This window comes from Protopterus annectens, chromosome 7.part0 (genome assembly GCF_019279795.1).
Source record: "Protopterus annectens isolate FY-2018-M chromosome 7.part0, PAN1.0, whole genome shotgun sequence".
Lineage (NCBI taxonomy): Eukaryota > Metazoa > Chordata > Ceratodontiformes > Protopteridae > Protopterus > Protopterus annectens.
This window is the reverse complement of record NC_056739.1, coordinates 125198065-125221946: the sequence shown is the minus strand read 5'-3', so window position 1 is coordinate 125221946 and position 23882 is coordinate 125198065. Positions and strand designations below refer to the sequence as shown.

At 41.4% G+C, this 23882-nt stretch overlaps 1 protein-coding gene across 1 annotated transcript in view; it reads right to left on the bottom strand.

The window, feature by feature from the left end:
• The window catches only part of UHRF1BP1 (UHRF1 binding protein 1), a 1147688-nt gene that overhangs the window by 489939 nt on the left and 633867 nt on the right, over positions 1-23882 (bottom strand). The window lies entirely within an intron of this gene.

Genomic DNA, 23882 nt, shown 5'->3' with positions numbered 1-23882 from the left:
TCATAGGAGCTGCCAGAATGGTAACTACTGATGAGGATTTTTTAGCTGAGGTTAATAACTTTAAACATATGTTTATTCAGAGAGGGTATCCTGACAGGTTTATTGATGATTTGGTCACAGAAGTTTCACATAAACGTGAAGTGGGTTTTTATAAACCAATACTTAGTTTATATAGATTTAATTGTGAAGACACAGATAGGGCACCCCGAATAAATGCAATTACAGGTGACAACAATACAAATTTAGGTGTAAATAGAGTTAATACAAGATGAATTTCATAATTGTGTTTAGTGCTGATTCAGCTGGTATTAGGAAGATTATTAATAAGAACTGGGTTTTATTTAGAAGTGACTTTGAAATGATGAACAAAATAGGTAATAAACCAATCATTACATACAGAAGGGGTAAGAACCTAAAGAAACTTATGAAGATACTTCTGGTTAACTTCACTAGAATACCAGGTATGTTTAGATGTAAAAACTGTAATCATTGTAGTTCCATTGCTGTGGGACAATTTTTTCACATCAACAACCAGAAGTTCACTTCTGTTGGTTGTTACAACTGTAACAGTAAAATGGTAGTATATCTGACCCAGTGCGTTCTCCGTCCAGTTTTCTATATTGCGAAAACAGATAGAAAACTTAAAGAAAGGATCTATGAGCACTTGTATGCTATTCGGAGAGCAAAAACAGAAAACGCACTAGCCAGACACATCCAACATTGTTCCAATCATAAATTTAAATCCACGGTTATCGATCAAATGGGTGAAAATTTGCAAGGAGGACCTGCTGCTTCATTATTTTTGGAATACCTTGAATTACTATGGCAACTGCATTTGAACGCTAACCAATTTCCAGGTATTAATGAAACTTGTACCATTTTTGAAATTGAAAAGTTTATTACGTTAAATAATATTATCATTCATAATCCTTTCAAGGTTTTAACGTGGTATATAATAAGTAGTTTTAACATTTAATTTGTCTTCGTTTTAACTTAGTTCTAGTATTTTTGAGTAACTAATTAGTTAATTGTAGTGCACTGATGTGTTAGTCATGTGACTAAGTGGAACAAGTATTTAACGTCATCACAAATTGTATTTTGGTATCTGAGGAAGTCCAGTCACAGTACTGGATGAAAAGCGCTTTACATAACTGTGGAATTTATTTTATTAAAACCTTTTTTTTGTATTTTGCCACTTTGTTTGCCATTTTTTATTTTTAGTTTGTTATTTTGTTTTTGTACTGGTACTAGACAAACAGAAATTGCTGATGTGAGCTTTAACTGAAAAATATGCCAACCCAGCTTTGAACAGATCACACAATAAGAAAGAACAGCAGGAAACTCCATAGATATGGGATCCTGGTGGACAGAGAGGCACCAGACAGAAAATCACTTCCATTTGGACAATTATTTCCTAGCCTCCTGCAGAACCCAAAGCATGTCCTCAGAAAAGAGGTGCCTGAAAGGGATCTCACAGCCTTGGCTGAGGAGTGGACAAGTGGAGATGGATAAGAGATTCTTTGTCTTGTGTGAGAAGATCAACCTGGTGGGGTAACCTGTGATGAGTGGCCCTGGCCAAGTGAAAAGGAAGGGGGAACCAATGCTGCCGGGGCCAAAATGGAGTCAGGAGAAAGATTTTTGGTGAGTGCTGCCTAATCATGTAGAAGACTCTTGGTAAAAGAGGAAGGGGAGGGAAGGCATGTAGAAACATCCCCTTCTAAGAACAGACATGGCTTCCACTTTCTGGGTCTACTAATAATAATTGAAAGACCACTTACCTGAAGATGATTTTACTGAGATGACAACACCTAACAGTTACTTTACCGAATGATCACACTAGCACATTTTTTAACAGGTAAGTATGCACTTGGCCAACATGGGGAAATTTGCCCTTTTCCCCACTGTAGTGCTATCCCAAAGTTGGTACATTTAGTTGGAGGGGGTGGGGGCACAGTCACCCCACCTGGGTAGGTTTGACATACTGTAGTGTGTTTCCTTGTTCTGTGCTGGCCAAGTGCACACTCACCCTGTTAAAAAAATTTGGTAGTGTGATCGTTCGGTAAAGTAATGGTTCAGTGGAGTTGTCTCAGTAAAGCTGTCTTTGGGGAAGTGGTTTTTCGATTATTAGAAGTTTATCCCACATTCCAAGCCAGAGGACTTGGGACTCTGGAACAGAATAAAGGAAGATGCCTGTTCATAGTGGCGGCAAAGATACCCCACCAATCGACAAAGTCCAGGAAAACATCTCTGAAGTATCCATTTGTGAGCTAGTATACAGGGCCTGCTCAGGAAGTTTGCCACTAGATTGTGCTCTGAGGGAATGTAAACTGCCTGAAGAGTCACTTGTTACTAAACAGCTAATCTGCAAAAAAGATGGGACCCTATGCCCCCTTTCTTGTTGACATAACATATCACTGTGGTATTGCCTGTGAAAACTTTGAGGGGCCTGGGATGATAGAGGGGATGAAAAGTCTGAAGAGACAGAAACAAAGCTCTCATCTCGTTAACACTGATGTGATCTGACCTCTGATGAGGAGGCCAGAGACCCTGAATCCTGAGGAGGCAACAGGAGGCATCCCATCCTCTGAGTCATCTCTGGAGCATTTCTCCCCGGGCCTCCGCTGAAAACAGGCTCTGTGGAACCTAGTCGGACTTTCCCGGTCAACAAATGATAAATAAATAAAATAAATAAATAAAATAAAATAAAGAGCTCCCAAGTCGGAACTAGAGCTTGAAAAGGAAGCTCCGGATTGCGTGAAAGTTGATGAATCCACAACTGCTCGAGCTTCAGATAGGAAAGGAAAGGTACTGGGAAGTCCAGAAGGCAGCAATGCTGAAGCCACACTGACTTGAGGTACGATTGAAGCTTCCTCATATGGAGACTAACAAAAGGGAGCATGGGAATGGTGGAAGCCATGAACCTGATAACCCCGAGAAACTCCCTGATAGTGACAGATGCCAGAGGAAGAAAAGATTGGAAAAAGGCAATCAGAGATAGAGCCTTGGGGGCAGGCAGAGATGTCAGCATTGGAACTATCTGAAGACTTCAGACAAGGAAAATATGATCCTTGAAGGTATCAGAAGTCATTTCTGGAAGTTTATGGTGAATCCCAGATTCTGCAACATGGCAGTAGTAAACCTGAGATCTTGAAGCAGTGTGTTTGGGAAGTAGCTTGAATAAGCAAACTGTCTAGATAGGGAAAGATCTGAATGTTTTATATCACCATTTTTTACATAATTATTATATAACTTTTTATATAACCATTTTTTATATAATCATTTTTTATACAACCATTTTTTTTATATAACCATGTTTTATTGGTGACCGCTCAATAATCAGAATTTTATTAGCTATTTTAATAACTTTATTAATTTCATTAATAATTTTATTTATAATACTTTAATAATATTATGATATTCAAGTATTTATTTATTTCTTATGCACTGATGCACTTTATGACAAGAGACAGATGAATTGTTCATCCACAGTTGTAACAGTTGTCATTAGCTGTACTAGTTGCTTTAATATTTCTACAATTGTGTGTGTGTGTGTATGTATATATATATATATATATATATATATATATATATATATACATACATTTTTTTAAAGCTTTTAGTTTGATTGATTTTTTGTGATGTGGAATTTGTGATGACATATGTCCAAACAAAAAGTTTTCTTGTATTTAAACATTTTAAATATCTTTTAAGGAATGGTGAATTCGCTATACCACATATAATTGTTCATAATTTTTCATTTATAATTAATTAATTGTATAATGTGTGTGTGAGTCAATTGGATGCATTGTAATGCTATTTAAATGGGTGAACTGGGAGACACAGATGATTCTGATGAAGTCTCCGTCTGATGAGATGAAAGCGAGCTAAATCTGTACTCTATGGTGTGTCATTGATTGGAATAAAGTTGTGTTACTTGCTATCGCTTGCTATCGCTTACTGAAGTTGAATTATACAGGGAAGTGGAGGACAGCCTTTATTGATACCCTACAGCAAATATTTCTTTGGTGGTTGATGGTGATTGTGCTTTTTGGTTTAAAGATATGAATATCTCAAACCCTGCAAAACGCAATGACAGGACCAAGGAATTTGGTGAATACCCTTGAGGCAGTAAAGGGCCAAAGGACAAAGAAGAGAACTGAAAATGCAAGGAAGAGACAAAGAAAAAGAAAAATTTCCTGAAGAGGGGATGGATGAGGGTGTGAGGTATGCATCCTTGAGATCCATTGATACCAGAAAGGCCGGGGGTAGAAGAAAAGGAAATAATGTCTGCAGAGATAACGTACAGAAGGAAGGGATCTTGAGGAAGATGTTCAGCCTGGAAAGATCCAAAATTGGTTTCTGTCTGCCCTCCTTTCATGGGACCAAAAACATCCTGGACTAAAACTCCTTCCCTACTTGTGCAGGAGGCATGGTGTGAATGCTGTCTTGAGCCAAAGAAAAAACAAACAAGTAAAGAGCCTCCAAGAAATGACAGAAATGTTCCTGAGGAGGCTGAGGAATGCCTGAAACTGGAGGAAGGGGCTTTCTAACCAAGAAATATCCCTGACTAATAACTGACAGAACACAAGAGTCTGAAGTGATTCAGAGCCAGTTTGGAAGAGACAGGAACAAAGGAACCTGCCTGAGAGAAGGAGGAACCAAACTGTCAAATAGAACATGGCACATCAGGAAAGCAGGATTCTGAGATACAAGAGCCTGAGAAGACTTAACAGGAGGCAGATGCCTAGAAGCTTTTTTGCCCTTAGTACAATCCGGGATTGCTTACGTACAAATGCAGACAGAGGAATAATTCCTCTGAAATTTGGGAATAGGAGAAATAAAAATATGCTTCAGCTCCTGCAAGGCTTTGCCCTTGTCCTGGAGAGACTTGAAAAATTCAGCAGCAGCAGAACCAAAAAGATTTTTATTATCCGAAGGAGCATCCAAAAGTTTGGCCTCTAAAAGCAGCAGCCCTGGAAGTGGCATCAGATGCATCATAGCTGCATTTGATTGAGTGACGGGCAACTTGACAAATAGAGCCTAGCAGGGAAAGGAAGGTCAGAAAGGACAGCCAAAAATGTACCTGGCCTTGTGAGTCTGGTAGTTAATGGCTCTGAAGTGTAAAGTGGCAGCAGTGTAAACTTTCTTTCCCAACCTTCTACCACTTTAATTTAGTACATGTGTTATTATTGTATCTACCTCTCTGTCCTTCTTTAGTATTCAGTTATTATTAATGTGTGCTTTAATACCTGTTTTTTTATCTTGTTCATGTAAATTATTTTAATTTTCATGTATCACTTGGAGCTTTACTCCCCAGGCCTCTACTGAAATGGGTTCTTGACCCAGTCAAATTTTCTCGGTAAACAAATGTTAAATAAATAAATAGCCTTACTATCTTTATTGGAAGGCAACAGATTGGCAGAGGGCAATAAGATGGATGGCTTGACAGAGGAGAAGGACACTACAGAAGGGTCAGAAGAAGGGCATTTATAAAGAAATTTGAACTCCTCAGGCACTTTAGAATCTATTTGGCTTCTTAGGTGCAGGTGACTAATAGTCATGGGCTACAGATGCTGCCGAAAAAGTATCCAGAAGGGCATCCAGAACAGTAAGAACAGCAGATGGATTGGGAGACTCCATCTGTAGGAGCTCGTAATATTTTTTCTTAATCTCAGACACTTGAGAATAATCCCAATTCAGATAATCCATTATATGGGCAATGGTATCCCCAAAAGAGAGTCCCTTGGGGGGGGGGGGTTCTGGACTTATTGTGTCCATAATCCAAGGGGGAAGGGATGTGGGAAGAGTAAGCCAAAGATCCCCCCCCCCCCCGAGTCCAATTCCTTATCCAAGGAATAAAAGTCCCTAGGCCTCGAGTGGTGTGGAAGACCAGGGAGGAGCAGGAACAGAGACACTATGAGGAGGCTTCAAAGCCATCAAGGCATTAAATAACCCCTTGGTGAAATCCAGCTATTCATGTTGGGGATCTTTAACAAGGGAAATATGCTTTGTTTTTTGTTTCTCATTTTTTGAGGGACGTCCACTTGAAACACCCTTGGAGGGTCAGACCCCTGGTGTGACACAGCAATGGCTGAAGGAATCTCCTCCCTAAGATATGAGGAATCCCCCATGGTCTTTCAAATATAATTAGTCGAGGTCCCCCCCCCCTCAACATCAGGTACAGACATTTGAAAAGCCTCAGAGGGAATGCAAGAAGTTGGATCTATGCTGGCCTCTGACAGGGTAACAGCAGAGGAATCTAAAGCAACCACCAGACAGTCCTCAAGGCTTTCACCAGCCTTGAGAGAGACACGTCTAGGAAAAGATGGACAGCAGCTGGATCAGACCCAACTTTTTTGGCCGCCTTCTTGGCAGGAGACTGGTCCTCAGGACAGGAGGATTCTGCCACAGCACCCTGAGCCAACAACTTAAGATGTCGGCTCTACAGGTATATGGACAAGGAGGAGAGACAACTACATAGGGTTTTAAGCACAAACGCTTGGCAGATAAAGCACTGCATACGAAGGGCTGCCTGAGGCCAGGACAACCCATTTGTTAGGACTGCAGATGCATCCTTGAAGGACATCCTACCTTTCACATTGACACTTTTACTTTCTGGATGACAGGAACACAATAATCACAAAAATCAGAAGAAAAAGAAGAAACCCCAATGAGGCATTTATCTGAAAACATGGCTAGGCAACCAGCACAGCAGAAGGGTGTTCAGACCAACGTTCAACAATGATGTTCAGATTGGCAGCAAAGAAGTTCTGAGTGCGTGCATCTGTATGTTACCTTTATGCCCTATTCTTTATATGGGGAGCATACATGTGCTGTACAATGCCTATAAGTAATAAAGGCTTTGGTATACTGGCCAGATGTTGGGCTATCCTTGGCAAGAGATCCCTTAAGTAAAGAATACTGCAATATCAGAGCATATACATAGCTTGCACAAGTATATACAGTGCTGATCACTCATTAGAAATAGGCACAGGCTTGTATACAATACAGAGAACTAGAACACTGCAAAAATGTAATATCACCTGTGATTTCTAGCAATTAAAATAATAAAAGGAAGCAGTAGCTTAACTACATGTATTACCCCCAAGATGAGCTAAAATTGGGAACACAACAATGTTTCCCCAAATTAAGCAATAAACTGGAAGCACTAGAAAAAAATCTAATGAACCCCTAAACCTGTTAAAAGTATGCTTTAAATAGTAAAAGTAAACATTAAAACCTTACTTTAAAAAAGTGCAGCATACTTACCTATAATTGCAGGTTCTAAGGTCCTTGTGTCTGGTTTAGCCCTGCTCCATTTGGCCTCGCTCCACACCCCTCCCTGCCCCCCAATTCCCACCTGCCCCCACTGTTTCTAGCTTTACAGTCACAATATCACAACCCTCCTATCTGAACCAATCAGGATTCTACTCCTCATTTTACCCACCCCTCACACCCCCTCCATTTCCTATCTGATCCAGCCAGTATTATATTCCTCATTCTAACCCAGTCCCCCCCCCCCAAATCCTGAGGGCTCTATATTTAATACACTAAGCCAGCCTCTGACTATGTCACCATCTAAAACAATATCACTACTCTCTCTGCTATCCCTTATGTTAATTCCATACTACCTCTCCACTTATGAAAATCAGTCTTACCTAGCATTTCACTACCCAAAAGGCCAAACTACCCCAGGTGTGTTAAATATGGCAGGTTACCCACTAGTTACGCCTATACCCAACTCCTTAAACACAGTATACCATCAGCCTATTAAATCTAGATACATCAGCTCAAAAGCTAAATATTATCAAAGACAAACAAATTCCTGAAGCTTATTGTAAACTTAAACTATAACCTTACAAAGGATGGAGATATTCACCCAAACCCTGGCCCTACCACTCTAGATAGCTCAACCTCATATAGTTATAACTCTACCAATTCACTATCTATAAATAGGTTTCCTAACTCCTGTTCTGCCATCTAAACATTAGAAGCATAAATAATAAAGTACATAACCTATATGCCCTCCTACAAGTTCACTCCCCTGATATACTGTGTCTAACTGAAACCTGGCTAAAACCATCAACCTCAGATAATGAAGTTTTACCACCCGGGTATAATGTATAATATACTTAGACGTGACCGCACTACTAGGAAGGGGGGGGGGGTAGCTGTACTCTTCAAATCTACACTAAATGTTACCACACACCCCATGCAACCACTCCATGTCAATAAAGCAGAAATTATTTCTACCAAGTTCCAAATTAACAAAAACAAATGTATAAATAATGTCTGCTTGTACATTCCCCCATGGAATAATACCAATATCCTTGAAGATGTCCTCCGCTGGTTAGCTAATAACTACCCACAAGAAACTACAGTACTTGGAGATTTTAACATGGACTGGAATACCTGCTCCTCGCAATCTCCTACCACCCATGTAAACATGCATGGGTTCATGCAGGTCATAGCCACCTCCACCAGGATAGGCAAACTTAATCACAAAGAAAGTACACTAGACTGGATACTAATCAACAGCCACCCCCAAATGTATACATCAGGGACCGTTCCTGATGACCTCAGTGATCACTTTCTCACCTTTATTTGTAAACACAAAGTCTATAATTCCCACCAGCCCTCCTATAGAACAGTAAGAAATAATAAGAGCTTTAATCCTAACAAGTTGCAGGACGAACTCAAATCATGTAATTGGTCTGCCCTAAAACACTTGCCCCAGATGAAGCTGTTGCCCACTTTAGCAAATTCCTTACCATCCTAAACTCTCATGCGCCTGCTCGCTCCACTAGGACCAGAACAAAAAAGTTCCCCATGGCTCTCTAAAGATACCAACAAAAAAATCAGTCAGAAATAAGGCATGGGCTACATGGCGTGCTACAAAAGCCCCTTTACATCAAATTAAAATTTGGCAGATTAGGAATGAGACAAAAAGATCCATTTTACTAGATAAACAAAACTACTACTTCCATTTCCAGCATGGAAACCAAAATAACCCTCAAAAGTTCTGGGTAGGTATTAATAAATTACTGCACCCAGGTCAAACCACCACTTCACCTCCCTCAGCCTCTACTGATAAAACTACCAGAGGATGTCGCCAACGCCTTTAATAGTTTCTTTACCAAGACTATCCAAGCCCTAGCTAGCCAACTACCCCTGAACTCCTAACATACAGGATACCATTCCCAGTACCCAGCCCTCCTTAAGCTTCCAACCAGTCTCTACATCTCTCATTCTTAACTTAATCAAAAAACTAAAACCTACTACCCTAGCTGCTGGCTGACCTTCTCCCAGCCGAATATTTGCAAAAAGCCACAGATACTATACCATACCCCATTTCCATTCTAATTAATTGGACCATATCAGAAGCTACAGTCCCCTCTGTCTGGAAAATATCTCGTGTCATTTCCCTCCATAAAGGTGGTAGTTCTACTGAATTATCTAATTATAGACATATAGTCATCTTGTCACCTCTGGCAAAAATTATGGAAAAGTGCATCCATAAACAACTGGGACCTCTTCTGTTTCCCATTTTTATTAATGACCTCCACACTGTCATCCCAAAAGCTAACTGCATTCAATATGTGGATGACTCCACGTTGATCTGCACTGCCACCTCCCAAACAGAGCTGCACACAATTACTCAGAGTACTTTTAACTTACTTGAAAATTGGCTTGCTGATCGCTGTCTGATATTAAATCCCAACAAAACAAAGCTCCTACTTTTCTCGCCCACCCAAATATCCCTGGTGTTATCTCTCTTCATTAAGTCTAATAACGGTACCATAATCTCCCCAGATGCCCACACAAAACTCCTAGGCGATAATCTTAAATTTGATGTGCACATCAACAAAACTATCAAAACCATTAATAAAAAACTTGGTTCACTATATAGTTTATTTATTTAACATTTGTTGACCGGGAAAGTCCGACTAGGTTCCACAGAGCCTGTTTTCAGCGGAGGCCTGGGGAGAAATGCTCCAGATGCATGTCTTTGGAATGTGGGAGGAAACCGGAGTACCCGGAGGAAACCCACACGAACACAGGGAGAACATGCAAACTCCACACAGAAGGCACCCCAGCCGAGAATCAAACCGGAGAACCTCTTGCTGTGAGGCGACAACGTTAACCGCTGCACCACTCCGCCGCCACCATATACGATAAAACCATTCCTAACCTCACCTGCTAGGATTGGCATAGCCTGCTCCCATCTACTCTCTTCCTTCGTCTATGCCTCACCTTTACTTGCTAATTTAAACAAAACTGAACTTAAACTCTCCAGCTACTATAATAACATAGCTAGATTTGCCACTAGCCTGCCTTACAGAACTCATCATTGTAAAAAACTAAAAAAACTCGGATGGCTTTAACTACCCAGTCAGATTCAGTATAATCAAATCACTGTGGCTCAAAGTACTTAATCAGCCTGAAAATACACCAGCACTGAAAAACATTATCTATCCCCACTTCAGCCTCAGACCACTTCGCTCATCTAATACACTGGTAGTACAAAGTATCAAATCCAACAATTCAGCCAGTGACTCCCTGTTCACCAACTCTATTAGCAAAACCTGGAACTCACTACCTGCTGACATTACCCTAGAAACTAGCCCATCTCAATTCAAGAAAAGTCTCAAGCAGTATTTCAAGTCTCAGAGGATGTGTCCTTGCTCCAAGCCTGACTAAATAATTAGTCTTACATGTGTACCAATACTACTTTTAATAGAACTCATGTGTTTTTAACTGCTAACTCGTTTTAAATTTGAGCTTGTATAACTTTTAGAGTCTGTAAATGGTGTTTAATTTTTACTATGTTAAGTTTGCCTATGTAACTAACTTTGAAGCTTTTCTACCCGGGCCTCCGTTGAAAATGGACATGTATCCAGTCGGACTATCCCAGTCTACAAATGTAAACTAAAATAAATAAATAAAATAAAAATAAACTACATAAATCTCAGAAAGTGGGGAAGTGTTAGATACTGTAATATAGTATGTCATGTCAGTACTTGTAGCAGAGCAACTATGAATATATCATTACATTTAAGCCTGAGAAGTTAAGCAATTAGGAAAACGAGAAAGACTGGGGCTAATTGGACTGTAAAAAAAGAGTTGTTAGTTTTAGACAGATGAGAGAGAGAGAGGTGAAACGGTGACAGACGGGGGACAGTGAGACTGAGTCTTGTCACTTAGAGCCTGTAACTGAACTGATTTATAAAAGCTGTAGTTTAATGAGCATCTTTCTGGCTCTGTGGAGAAATGAGGGAACTGGAAAAGACAAGCGTTTGGAGAAAAGTTAGCAGGTTGTTGCCATGAAATTTATTCTAGCCTGAACCTGATCAGGAGTAGAGCCAATTTTGTATTGTTTTACATGTTGGTGGTGACACAAAGTGTTTCTAGGCAGAATGAAGCAATGCCGAAGAGACTGGTACAGCAAGATTCAAATATACAAATCTGGAAAGATCAAAAGTTATAAAGGACTGAGTGTGGTTTAAAAGCTGAAAGTTCAGTTTCATGAGAATTTCACATGAAAAAACGTGGCCTTCCACTTCTGCTGTGCACATTAAAAATTAAATATTCTTGTTCACGACAAGCTAGTCAATAAATGTGTACTGCATTCCTTTGTTAGCAAGGAAGATCTTAAATACTCCCTCCCCCTCCATAAATGTGCTGTAATAAATTTTCCTTTGTAAAGCCTGGCAAAAATATCAGTCTGTTTTATTAAATAAAGTACGGTTAGATTAATGCAGTCCTCAATGTACCTCAGACTGCTGAAAAGAAGTTATGTACTTACCATAACGTTCCATGTGAGTATAAAAATCTCATTAACATGTAGACACAATTTTGCAGACACTAGTTTCAACCCATAACCATATACCAAAACTGTATTTTAAAAACCTCAGATTTTTACATTCATTACTATGATAAAATCGTTAAATTAATAGTTCAATACATCTTATAAAGAATAAATGCATCAACCTTATATAAATAAAACTTTACATATAACATTCTATAGACAACAGTGCCAACAAGTGGCCAAAAGTGCAAAACAAGCAAACCTTTCATTTCTAACCAAGAATACATAATTCTAGTGAGGCAGGATAACTATCAAAACCAAAAAAAATTTTAATCTAAAAATATACATGTGTATAGATGTGGATTAATTACTAATATATACAAATTCATTAAAAAATTCATTAAAAACTAACAGCATATTCATATAACATATTTAAATTCATAATCTAGCTGCACTCATTTTTAAAATGGGTGCAAGGGAAATTCCATCATTAATTCCTGGATATTTACTGGCTTCTAATATTATTTGCCAGTATAATTCACGATATTCAATCTCAGTTTCCCACATACCACCCCTTTCATCTTTGGGAACTTCTTCTATAACAAAGAACTTATATTTTGCCAAAGGGCAAGCTATACTATCCTTGAACAAGGCATTACTTTCCTTTTTATTCTTTATGGCGTTCATATGTTCATAAACCCTCCTTCTTATTTTCCTCTCAGTCTTCCCAACGTAAAAAAACGTGGCATATCTCACAAACAGCAATGTATACAACTCCCTGGGTATCACAAGTGCTGTGGGACCTACCCACAATCTCTCTCTCCCTGGATTCAATGTATACACAATCATTGTTAGACATTAATGGGCATTGATTACATATCCCACATGGGTATGTGCCCCTTAATTATGTAGACCTCTTATGACTATCATAGTGAAACACAAACCGATCCTTTATATTCCGCCCTCTCCTATATATAAATTTGAGTGATTCTGTGTTCTTTAAGTCAGTTAAACTTCCAAATTGTTTTCCACTCTCTTTCAAGTGTGTTATAAATAACCCCAGAATCCCCAATAAAATCTGTAACAAATGCCCTCCCGTAAGGACAATCCTCTTTAAAAACACCAAACCCAAGTGTGGAGGTTGATGTATTAAAAAGAAAGAGTGTTTGGAACCTGCCAATACACCCCCAACTAAAAAATTTTTAAAATACAGTGGAAAGTGAATTAAGACAAGCAATTAAGAAAAAATAAATTTACACCTAACCTTACTCAATCAGAAAGGGAGCTGCTACAAGATCTAAGGAATAATAAGAATCTGAGAATCACGAAACCTGATAAGGGTGGGGGGATTGTTTTGATGAACAATATTATGTATGAAGCTAAAATGTTGATGGTATTGCAAGATGAAACAAAATATGACAGCATTTCCAAAAATGAGATTTATATTGGATATAGAAAGATATATCTAGCTTTATAGGATTTATTTTAGAGGGATTTATTGATAAGCAAATGTTTGAATTTTTACATAACACTAAGCTTAAGATACCTTCTATTTTTGGAATCCCGAAGGTTCACAAAAGTATTTTTGCCCCCCCACCCCCACCCCATGACCTATTGTGGCAGCTGAGGGCTCAGTTATATTCCCCGCTGGCTAGATATGTGGATGTTAAATTAAAAAAGATGATGAAAGGTGAATCTTTTTTGAAAGATTCCTTTGATTTTTTGAGAAGCATTAAACAGGATATGTTTCACGGGAACCTTACGTTTGTAACAATAGATGTGGTTGACCTGTTTGGGTCTGTACCACATGACATAGGTTTACAATGGTTTGAGAATGCAATAAGATTCACTGGCGAGTTAAAAGATGATGAGTTGTACATATGTTTAAACTTGATGGAGATGGTTTTGAAATATAACTATATATTTTTTCAAGGAGAATATTTCCATCAAACCAGTGGGGTGGTGATGGGGGCCAGATGCGCCCCCTTACGTGCTAATCTGGTTCTCACTACCTGGGAGAGAAAAAATATTTTTAATAGCTATTATAGAAGCAGCTGGGTGTTATATAAACGCTTTCTGGACGATATTGTTATTTTTTGGCAAGATAGTATGGAAAAGTTGGATGAATTTATACAATATATAAGTGACTCCACCAAATTGTTTAAAGTTTACTTATGACATCGGGACAAATGAGATGAATTATTTGGATGTGAAATTAATTAAAGATGGGAGAACTTTTAAGTCAAAAGTATATAGAAAGAAAACGTATTCTATGGGCACCCCCTTTATCAGAAAAAAGTATAGTTAAGGAATATTCGTTAGAATTTGCAGAATAACTTCTAGTGAAGAAGATTTTCATGAAGAGTGTGAATTTTTAACCCAGCTATTTCTTGAAAGGGGGTACCCATCAGAACTTTGTAATACGGTAAGGAATGAAGTAGTTAGGGGACGGAAAGGTAGATTTGAACCTATTTTGGGTAAGGATGCGTTACCCATGGAAAATAAGGAAAAATATGGAGAATATCGAAAATTATATTTATAGAGATGATTGTCCTTATGGGAGTGCATTTGTTACGGATTTTAGTGAGGATTCGGGGGTTATTTATAACACACTTGAAAGAGAGTGGAAAAAATTTGGAAGTTTAGCTGACTTCAATCGTCCAAGTATGGGTATATCTGAATATTTCTTTACCTGCAAAATGCAATAACTGGAGCTAGGCACTTTGTGAATTCCCTGGGCGCAGTAGATAAGCCAAAGGGCAGTGCAGAGAATGGATAGTGCGTGTAGCCTGCTTTGAAGCGTAGGTATCTTGTGTAAGACTGATTGGGATGTGCAGGTACGCTTCTTTTAAATCTAGTGTTGCCAACCAGGCACCTTTGCCTAGCATAGGAAGTAACTGGTGAAGAGTCAGCATCTTGAATTTTGGAATCTCTAAAAAAGTGTTTAGAGTAGACAGGTCCAGGATAGGATGCCATGAATTGTCTTTTCTGGGTACCAGGAAAAGTCTCGAGTAGAAACCTTGTCCCTTTTTCTCTTCTGGTACCAGCTGAATAGCTCCCATGCTTAAGAGAGAAAGTACTTGTTTTTGGGCCTCTGCCCACTGATTTGGGGGTACGTCCGGCCACCCGCTTGGTGTTGGCAACATGTGGAAGTGAAACCTGTATCCCTGGGACAGTATATTTGAAACTCATTTGTCCTGGGTAATGAGTTCCTAATTCTTTGCATGAAGAGCAATCTTTCCCCCCAAAGGGGCAGTCAGTTGATAAGTTATTGGAAATTTTAAAAGGAAGTCATTGAGACTGTTTACCATAGGGGGAGTCTTATTATTCCCAGATTTGGAAGTGAAGGCCCCCCACTGCTTAGTCCTGTGTGTCCCCTGGGACTGAAACCTGGGGTTTTTGCTGTGTCTGAGTTTGACTTGAGAAGACCTGAAAGGGGCTAGAAAGGACCAATTCTTAGAGGGCCAGTGCCTACTAAATATAGGAGGCTGAACTTGTAAGAAATCTTTAATAGTTTGCATAGATTTAGCTTTATCTTCCATCTTTTTAAGAACTTCCTTAGCCTTGTTGCCAAACAGGTGGTCCTGATTTAAGGGAACATCCAACAATTTAGCTTTAACATGATCAGGCAAAGATTGCTCCTTAAGCCAAGTATGCCTTCTGAAAACAGACCCAGTAACATCAGCACTGCAAGAGGTCTCTAATGAATCAAAACCACATTGCAAAGTATGTTTTCCAACTTGTTCAGCAGAATGCATTAAATCCTGTAATTCTTTATTTTCCACACAATCAGGAATCATCATCATTTTCTGTTTAAGCAATCCAATAACATGTTGCTATGAAACTGGCAGTTTAAAGCCCTAATGGCCAAGGTTGCAGAAGTGTAACCTTCTTACCCCATCTATCCAGCGCCCTGGAATCTCTAACAGAAGGGGTAGGATTTTTAGCAGTAGAAGCCATAATGCCATTGAGCCCCTGTGAAATAGTCTCTGGATCCGCAATAGGATTTTTAAAAAGGAACTTGTGGGACTCAGGGGCCCTGTAGTATCTGTCAGGTTTTCTGGGAGCAGGAGGCAAGGAATCAGGGGCCAAATTAGATTCCGAAAAAGCATCAACAATGTCCAATACAGGAGGAATAGCTAAAGGCCTATGCTGAGGTAGGAGAAGGAAACCCCCAAGCCTCTTTTTTGAATCAGAAAAATCCTGGCTTTCCCAGTGGAACTGCTCCCTTAGAGTATGTAAGGTTTCCCCAAAAGAAAAATCCTCAGGAGGGGAAGCAGAGGGAATGGAGTCCTCTGCATCAGAATCTTCATAAGTAGATAAGGGCAAATCCAGACCAGAAGAATCAGAAAAAAAACAGAATCCTGGTCAGAAGATTCACAATCAACTTCAGTCCTAGGCCTCTTAGAAGGAGGGGGTTGGCTACCCTGATTAGAGTTATTAGATCTTCAGCCATTCTTATCATTTGTTTTTTAGGCATAGAGGCCTGAGCATTTGGCCTGGGCGTCGGGTTTTTAGGCATGGTTCGAGATTTAGGCCTAAGTAAAGAAGGAGGCGTCAGTTTAATATGCAAGTCCATAGGCCTGAATACACCCTCAAAAGCCAGTGCCTGCACAGCGGCTCCGAACCCATCCAAGGTAGAGGCATCCATGGGTTCCATAGTTGAAGCATCTCGCGGTATACCGGACTCCGAATGGGTTTCAGCAGAGGCCTGCAAATCAGAAGTAGCGGGCATCAGGGGCTGCGAAAGCGCCTCACTGAGTACCGGTGAACTGGCGACTGGCTTAGGAGAAGCATCGTCAGCAGTTTTGGACCTCGGCGGCTTGTCTCTGTCTTTATCTTTGCGTTTAGTCAGATGGCTAACCGACAACATTTCTGGATAATTAAACCGAGAACTGAAATATTTAGAGGCAAAAATATACCGACGACGGATAGTGCATTGATTAAATAAAGCACAAAACCAACAGCAAGGTACGTTGTGGTCAGGGCCTAAGCAAGGAATACAGTAAGAATGAAAATCTTTATGAGGTATTTGCTTTCCACAAATAATGCAATCATTAACTTTTACTGACATCGATAAAGAGCAAGAAAAAGTTTCTCCTCCAACGGGGTACTTAGCTTTAGTTGAAGACTTTGGTTCTGAAACTCAAAAATGAAAATTTCAGGAGTCGGCCGACCGGCACTTGCGAACTGCTTCTGCTTCGGGCACTGCACGGCAAGAAAGACTGGTGTAATGGCATTGGATGCATGTTTTATACCCCTGACAACCTGACGTCATGGAAGAAGGGACAGCAACCAACGCAGGACCCAAGACTTTGTTAATCAGGCCGACTGAGGGCTACCTGCAAGCAGATAACCCAAATGTAATGACTGCAACAGTGAAACACGAAGAACATCTGGAAGTGACTGGCTCCCAGCCTGAAGGGTAGATGATCCCTGGATGGCCTGGCCAGTTTGATATGGTAGTATGCCATCCTGGAGAACTATAGAGCACATCCAATTGTTCCTCCCTAAAAATGGGAGTATGGACTGAAGCGTGACCATCTGGAACTTTGTTTTTACCACATATTTGTTGAGTCTGCTGAGGTCCAAAATAGATCTCAAGTCCCCTGTCTTCTTTGGTATCAAACAGAATCTTGAGTAAGTTCCGGATCCTTGCTGGTCTGCTGGGACTGGCTGGATGACTCTTTTTTGCAATAGTTTTTGGTCCTCTACAGATGCCACATCCCATAGACTGGGTGGAACGTCTGGGATTCCTTTTGTTGGTCTGGGCTGTGAAAGAAATGGGATGGAATATCCCCTGGATATAACGTTTTGTACCCATCGGTCTTCTGAGATTTTTAGCCAGGCACCTACGTACAAAGACAAACATCCCCCGACTGCCTCCAGAGCAGGACAGTCGAGCCTCCTTTCAGGAGCTCTGATAGAGCTTCCCAAGGAACTGATCCCTGTCACCCTGGTTTTGCGGACTCCCTCTGCCATGTGGGCGTCGTCTTCCACCATTGCCTCCCTCTCTACCTCTGGAGGAGGCTTCACTTTGTGAGTTTGGAAAGGCTCCTTAAGTCTTACAGAACCACATTTTCCCTCCCAGTTGACCTTTGTGATAAAGACTAGTAGGGGTTGAAAAACCGACTCCTACGGCAGATAGAGTCTTACCATCTGGTGAGAGTCTCTAACTTCTGGTCCAAACAAAGAAGAACCATCAAAGGGAGCATTCACAAACGACGACATAAAAGGTTCTGCAAAAGAACATAAGCACATCCAGGAATGTCTTCGCAAAGCAATTCCTGTACCCACTGGCCTACTCATTCCATCAGCTACGTACGACATGAGGAGCATGGAAGAGTTTACGATGGAGTTGAGGGTAGCAAGCTAAGACATTAATTTGTCCACCAGTGTGTCGGCTACTGAACTCTGGAGAGTATATCCAAGCTCCTTCAGGAGATCTCTTTGAAGCCTTGTGACGTGGGTTAGATAGTTCAATGACCAAAGAGCAAAGGTTGTAGAACTGAGCATGCACTTCCCGTATCTGATCATGATCCTAGATTATCTATTAGGAGGATGGACAGATGTAGAAGTCTCTGACATCTCTTTCTTGGTGGCTGCCACCACCACCATGGCATCAACAGGTATGGGGTTTGGATACGAAGGACATATCTTGAGGTGCTGAAATGTATTTGTTGGGCCTTCTAGGGACAGGCTCCATAGAATTCGGTAACTCCCACAATCTTCTATGCAAAAGATCCATCAACTCATCGAAGGGCGGAGACACCCAAGAGGTGGAGAGTCGGGACCCGAAAGCCTTCAAGAGCACCGATTCATCCTCGGTAGGGTTTTGGGGATGCCAGTCACCCCTCTGCTTAAGGATCTCAAGGATATCCCCAAAGGCGATATACTCAGAAGGGGACCTTTGGGACCCTTCAGATTCCTCCAAATTGGTGTCAGACATGGTGGATTCCTGTGGGGAATCTAAATGCCTCCTCTTTCATAACCTTCTGTGGGGGACCTCCTCAGTGGAAACTTCTGGGGAGATCTCGGAAGAGCAGGGTTCCCCCAAAGGGGCGTCCTGAGGCTCTGGGTCCCTACGCTTATGGTGAATCTGTGGTAGCGGAGAAGATTCAGGCGCTTTGCAGTCCGGGGGGACAAAACCCTCCTCATGGCATCAAATGCACCACGGCTCTGATGCGAGGAAGCACCCGGGTCCGAAGATACCTCCCGCACCAGAACCGTCGGCTCCGAGCCAGAGGTAGGGGCTGAACTCATCCGTGACGAATCTCCAAGGAGGAGAGTCGGAACAGACGTATCGGTTCGACTCCCTCCCCCAGAACTGACAGGAGAGTGTCAGCTCCCAGATTCCGCCGCCGGAGCGGAGGACATTAGGGTTGTCGGTACCGACAGGTCAGAAGTGAGTGCCAGTACAGACGGTTCCACAAATGACTGAATAGCCTCCTCCGGCTCAGATGTCTCGATTCGAGTCGGCAGAGGAGCAGAAACAACAGGAGAGAACTTTGTTGGTTCCGAAGCAGGTTGAGTCGAAGCCGACAGAATTTTAGCTAGCACTGGATCCTGTAAAAGTCTCCGTACCACTCGAGCCACGTCCGAATCAGAGTCTGGAAACCCGAGAGGAAACCACCGACGGAGCCAGTGAACCCAGAATTGGGGATCTCAAGATAGGAGATACCAGTTCCAAGACTGGGTACCGGCTCCTACCAACTACCTGTATGGTTGGTTCAGATGACAATGGAGCCAAGACAATAGCTTTCTTAGATGATTTTGTAACTGAAGAGCCCTTCAGACCCGAAGTAGTACTAGTAGAAGAAGCTGGTGAAGAAGGTTTTGGTTTTCCCAGAGCAGAGTCCATGTCTAACTGAAAAGCAGACATAATCAATCCCTGCTCCACTAACTTATGTTTCCTTTCAGCCAAAACTCTAGTGCTGAAACCATGGCAAATGGAGCAAACCTCCTGTAGGTGGACCTCATCCAAGCAATACACACATGTGGAGGGGCCATCAGTTATGGACATCTCCTGATTGCATTTAGGGTATCTTTCAAACCCTGATTTCTCCTTCTCAGACATAACACAGTATTCAGCAAAGAAAGCAATATACTGTCTAGCAAATGAAACTAAGCCTAACCGGCTACAAGTACAAAAAGGCAGCTCACTGAAGCGGATTCCTAGTAACTACAGGAAACACAGAATAAGCCTAACAGACTAAAGGTAAAAAACAGAAAACAGCCTAAAACGGCCAAGAGCCTTACCGGCTAACAAAAAATTGCAGAAACTGCAAAAAGCCTAACTCGGCTAAACACAGATAACAGAAACAGGTGCCAACGCCCAACAAACTAGAGAGATAGTTTAAGACCAAAAGGGAGATAGAATCCATAAATGGACAAACTGTCCAAGCCTAAGTAAACAGTAAATCTTCTTCTTTCGGCTGCTCCCAGTTAGGGGATCACCTGTTTCCATTTCTTCCTGTCCTCTGCATCTTTCTCTGTCACACCAACCACCTGCATGTCCTCTCTCACCACGTCCTTAAACCTTACCTTAGGCCTTCCTCTTTTCCCGTTACCTGGCAGCTTCATCCTTAGCATCTTTTTCCCAATATACTCTGCATCCCTCCTCAGCACATGTCCAAACCAACGTAATCTTGCCTCTCTGGCTTCGTCTCCAAACCTTCCAACCTGGGCTGACCCTCTAATATACTTATTCCTAATCCTGTCTACCCTCGTCACACCCAGTGCAAATCTTAACATCTTTAACTCTGCCACATCCAGCTCTGACTCCTGCCTTTTTGTCAATGCCACTGTCTCCAAACCATATAACATAGCCGGTCTCACTGCCCTTTTGTAGACCTTCCCTTTCACTCTTATTGGTACTCGTCTGTCACAAATCACTCCTGACACTCTTCTCCACCCACTCCACCCTGCCTGTACTCTCTTCTTTACCCTCTTCCACACTCGGCATTACTCTGAGCTGTTGATCCCAAGTATTTAAACTCATCCACCTTCGCCAACTCTACTCCCTGCATCCTCACCATTCCTCTATCCTCCCTTTCATTCACACACATATTCCATCTTAGTCCAGCTGACCTTCATTCCTCTCCTCTCTAGAGCATATCTCCACCTCTCCAGGGTCTCCTCAACCCGTTCCCTACTCTCACTACATATCACAATGTCATCTGCAAACATCACAGTCCACGGGGACTCCTGTCTGATCTCATCTGTCAACCTGTCCATCACCAGTGCAAATAAGAAAGGTCTCAGAGCTGATCCTTAATGTAATCCCACCTCCACCTTAAACGCATCTGTCACTCCCACTTCAAATCTCACTGCTGTCACACTACCCGTATACATATCCTGCATCACTCTTACATACTTCTCTTCCACTCCCGACTTCCTCCTACAATACCACAACTCCTATCTAGGCACCCTGTCATATGCTTTCTCCAAGTCCACAAAGACATAATGCTCCTTCTGACTGTCTTTGTACATTTCCATCAACACTGTCAGAGCAAACATTGCATCTGTAGTGCTCTTTCCTGGCATGAAACCATACTGCTGATCACTAATCATCACCTCCCTTCTTAACCGAGCTTCCACTACTCTTTCCCATAACTTCAAGCTGTGACTGATCAGTTTTATCCCTCTGTAGTTACTATAGCTCTGCACATCACCCTTATTCTTAAAAATCGGTACCAAAACACTTTCTCTACTCCTCAGGCATCCTCTCACTTTCCAAGATTTCATTAAATAATCTGGTTAAAAATTCCACTGCCATTTCCCCTAAACACCTCCAAGCTTCCACAGGTATGTCATCTGGACCAACAGCCTTTCCATTCTTCATCCTCTTCATAGCTGTCCTTACTTCCACCTTGCTAATCCATTGCACTTCCTGATTCACTATCCCCACATCATCCATCCTTCTATCTCTCTCATTCTCTTCATTCATCAGCCCCTCAAAGTACTCCTTCCATCTGTTCAACACATTCTCCTTGCTAGTGAGAACGTTTCCCTCATTATCCTTTACCTGCTGTAGTTACCCAGCTATTCGGTAACACTTCACTACCACCCACTGCCTGTCTTAACTCTTCCCTGAACTCCACCTCACAATCACCCTTTTTCAGTTTCCACCATTTGATCCTTGGTGCTGCCCTCACACTCCCCCTCCTCTTCTTAATCACCAATGTCATTCTACAGACCACCATTCTATGCTGCCTAACTACACTTTCCCTTGTCACCACTTTACAGTCTCCAATCTCCTTCAAAGTGGCCCTCCTGCATAGGATATAATCAACCTGTGTGCATCTTCCTCCACTCTTGTATGTCACCCTATGCTCCTCCCTCTTGTTAAAATATGTATTCACCATAGCCATGTCCATCCTTTTTGCAAAATCCACTCCCATCTGACCTTCTGCATTTCGTTGTTTAACACCATACCTACCCATCACTTTCTCGTTCCCTCGGTTCCCTTCACCAACATGCCCATTGAAATCTGCTCCGATCACCACTCTCTCACCCTTGGGTACAGTCATCACCACTTCATCCAACTCACTCCAAAATTTTTCTTTCTCATCCATCGCACACCCAACTTGCGGAGCATATGCACTAACAACATTCATCATTACACCATCAATTTCCAGCTTCAGAAACAGTAAATAACAAGAAAAAATGGAATTATTTTGAAATTGTCAGCACAAAAAAGTAAACATCTCCCCAACGGCCTGAGCTGTAGAGAAACGTACGATCAGTTGCAGCGGCAAACTAGATCTGGGGAAAGTAGTGGTGCATTGTGGGATAGGGCTTTGGCCTCAAGCTGTTAAGAGACCTCGAGCTTTGCAAATTGGCCGACTCGGAGCAGAGGATCGGCTCCGAACCCATCAGTAAAAATGAAAGCAAGATTGAACAACTTCACATACAAAGTTTAGCTATTGGTTTGTCCTGAAGAATGGCACACAGCAGTGTGGTGATGACCCTTCATAACGGTGGTTTTGCAACTGACCTGGGTAATTACAGACCTTATCAGCCTTATGAGGTTCATCTGCAAAGCCATGGATGTGTTATAACTGACCTCATAAACTCTGATGTCATGAATCTTATCAGACCTGACTACCAACAGTTTAATTTTGTGAAGGGTAGACCCTGTTTATTGGATCTGGCAAACTTCTCTGAAAGGGTTACAGAGGCTAGAAAGTGACCAAGCAGTACAGTACATACAACACATCTTGATCTGGCCAAGGCCTTCAAAACCATTTCCACACTGGCATTATAAATAAGCTAGTGTGGTATTATGGATAGAAAACTATAGCTAAAAGAGAACCCACACAGTGAGAGTTGAAGGTGGTTCATCAAAAACTATGAAAGTGACCACTGGTGTCCCTTAGGGCCTGGTGCTAGGAACTCTCCTTTTTAGCATTTGCTTCTCAGATCTCCAAAGCACAGAGGTAATAGCTCTCCTTAACTAAGACTGCAAATAACTAGAACTGCAAACTGCACTTATTAAGTCACACTGACACTCGAGGCCTCCAGAATTAACTCTTCGCTAGGAATCTCTTGTTGTACTAAAAATGGGCCCAAGCTAAATGTTAAAAAGTGTATCATCACTTCTGGTGAACAATCCCTCCCCCTATCAAACTGTATAGATAACATACCACTACAAAATTAAGATGCAATCAGGGAATTGGCTTGATATCTCACACCTTTCTTTATCTGTAGAGATGTTTGTCAGGGAATCCATTTATTTAGCACTGCAAATTGCATAGGAATCATCAAGGTTTAAAGGGGTTTCACTTACTTATATTCAGAACTGATCAGACCGATTAAAGTACAACATTTCCTTTGCTATGTATTTCATTACACAGATCAAATATGAAAGGTTCCTAACCAAAAACAAGCCTAAAGTCCCAAAGCTAACAAGAGCAGCTAGAAACTCTGTTCCTTTACTCAATGTCTTCCAGCCTTTTGAGGGGAGATCTCTGACTCCCTTGTCATACCACTACAGATCCAATTGTCCTGGACCACTTGTAGTTCTGCAAATCCAATAACTCCAACAATACTAGAACCATGGACCTACTTT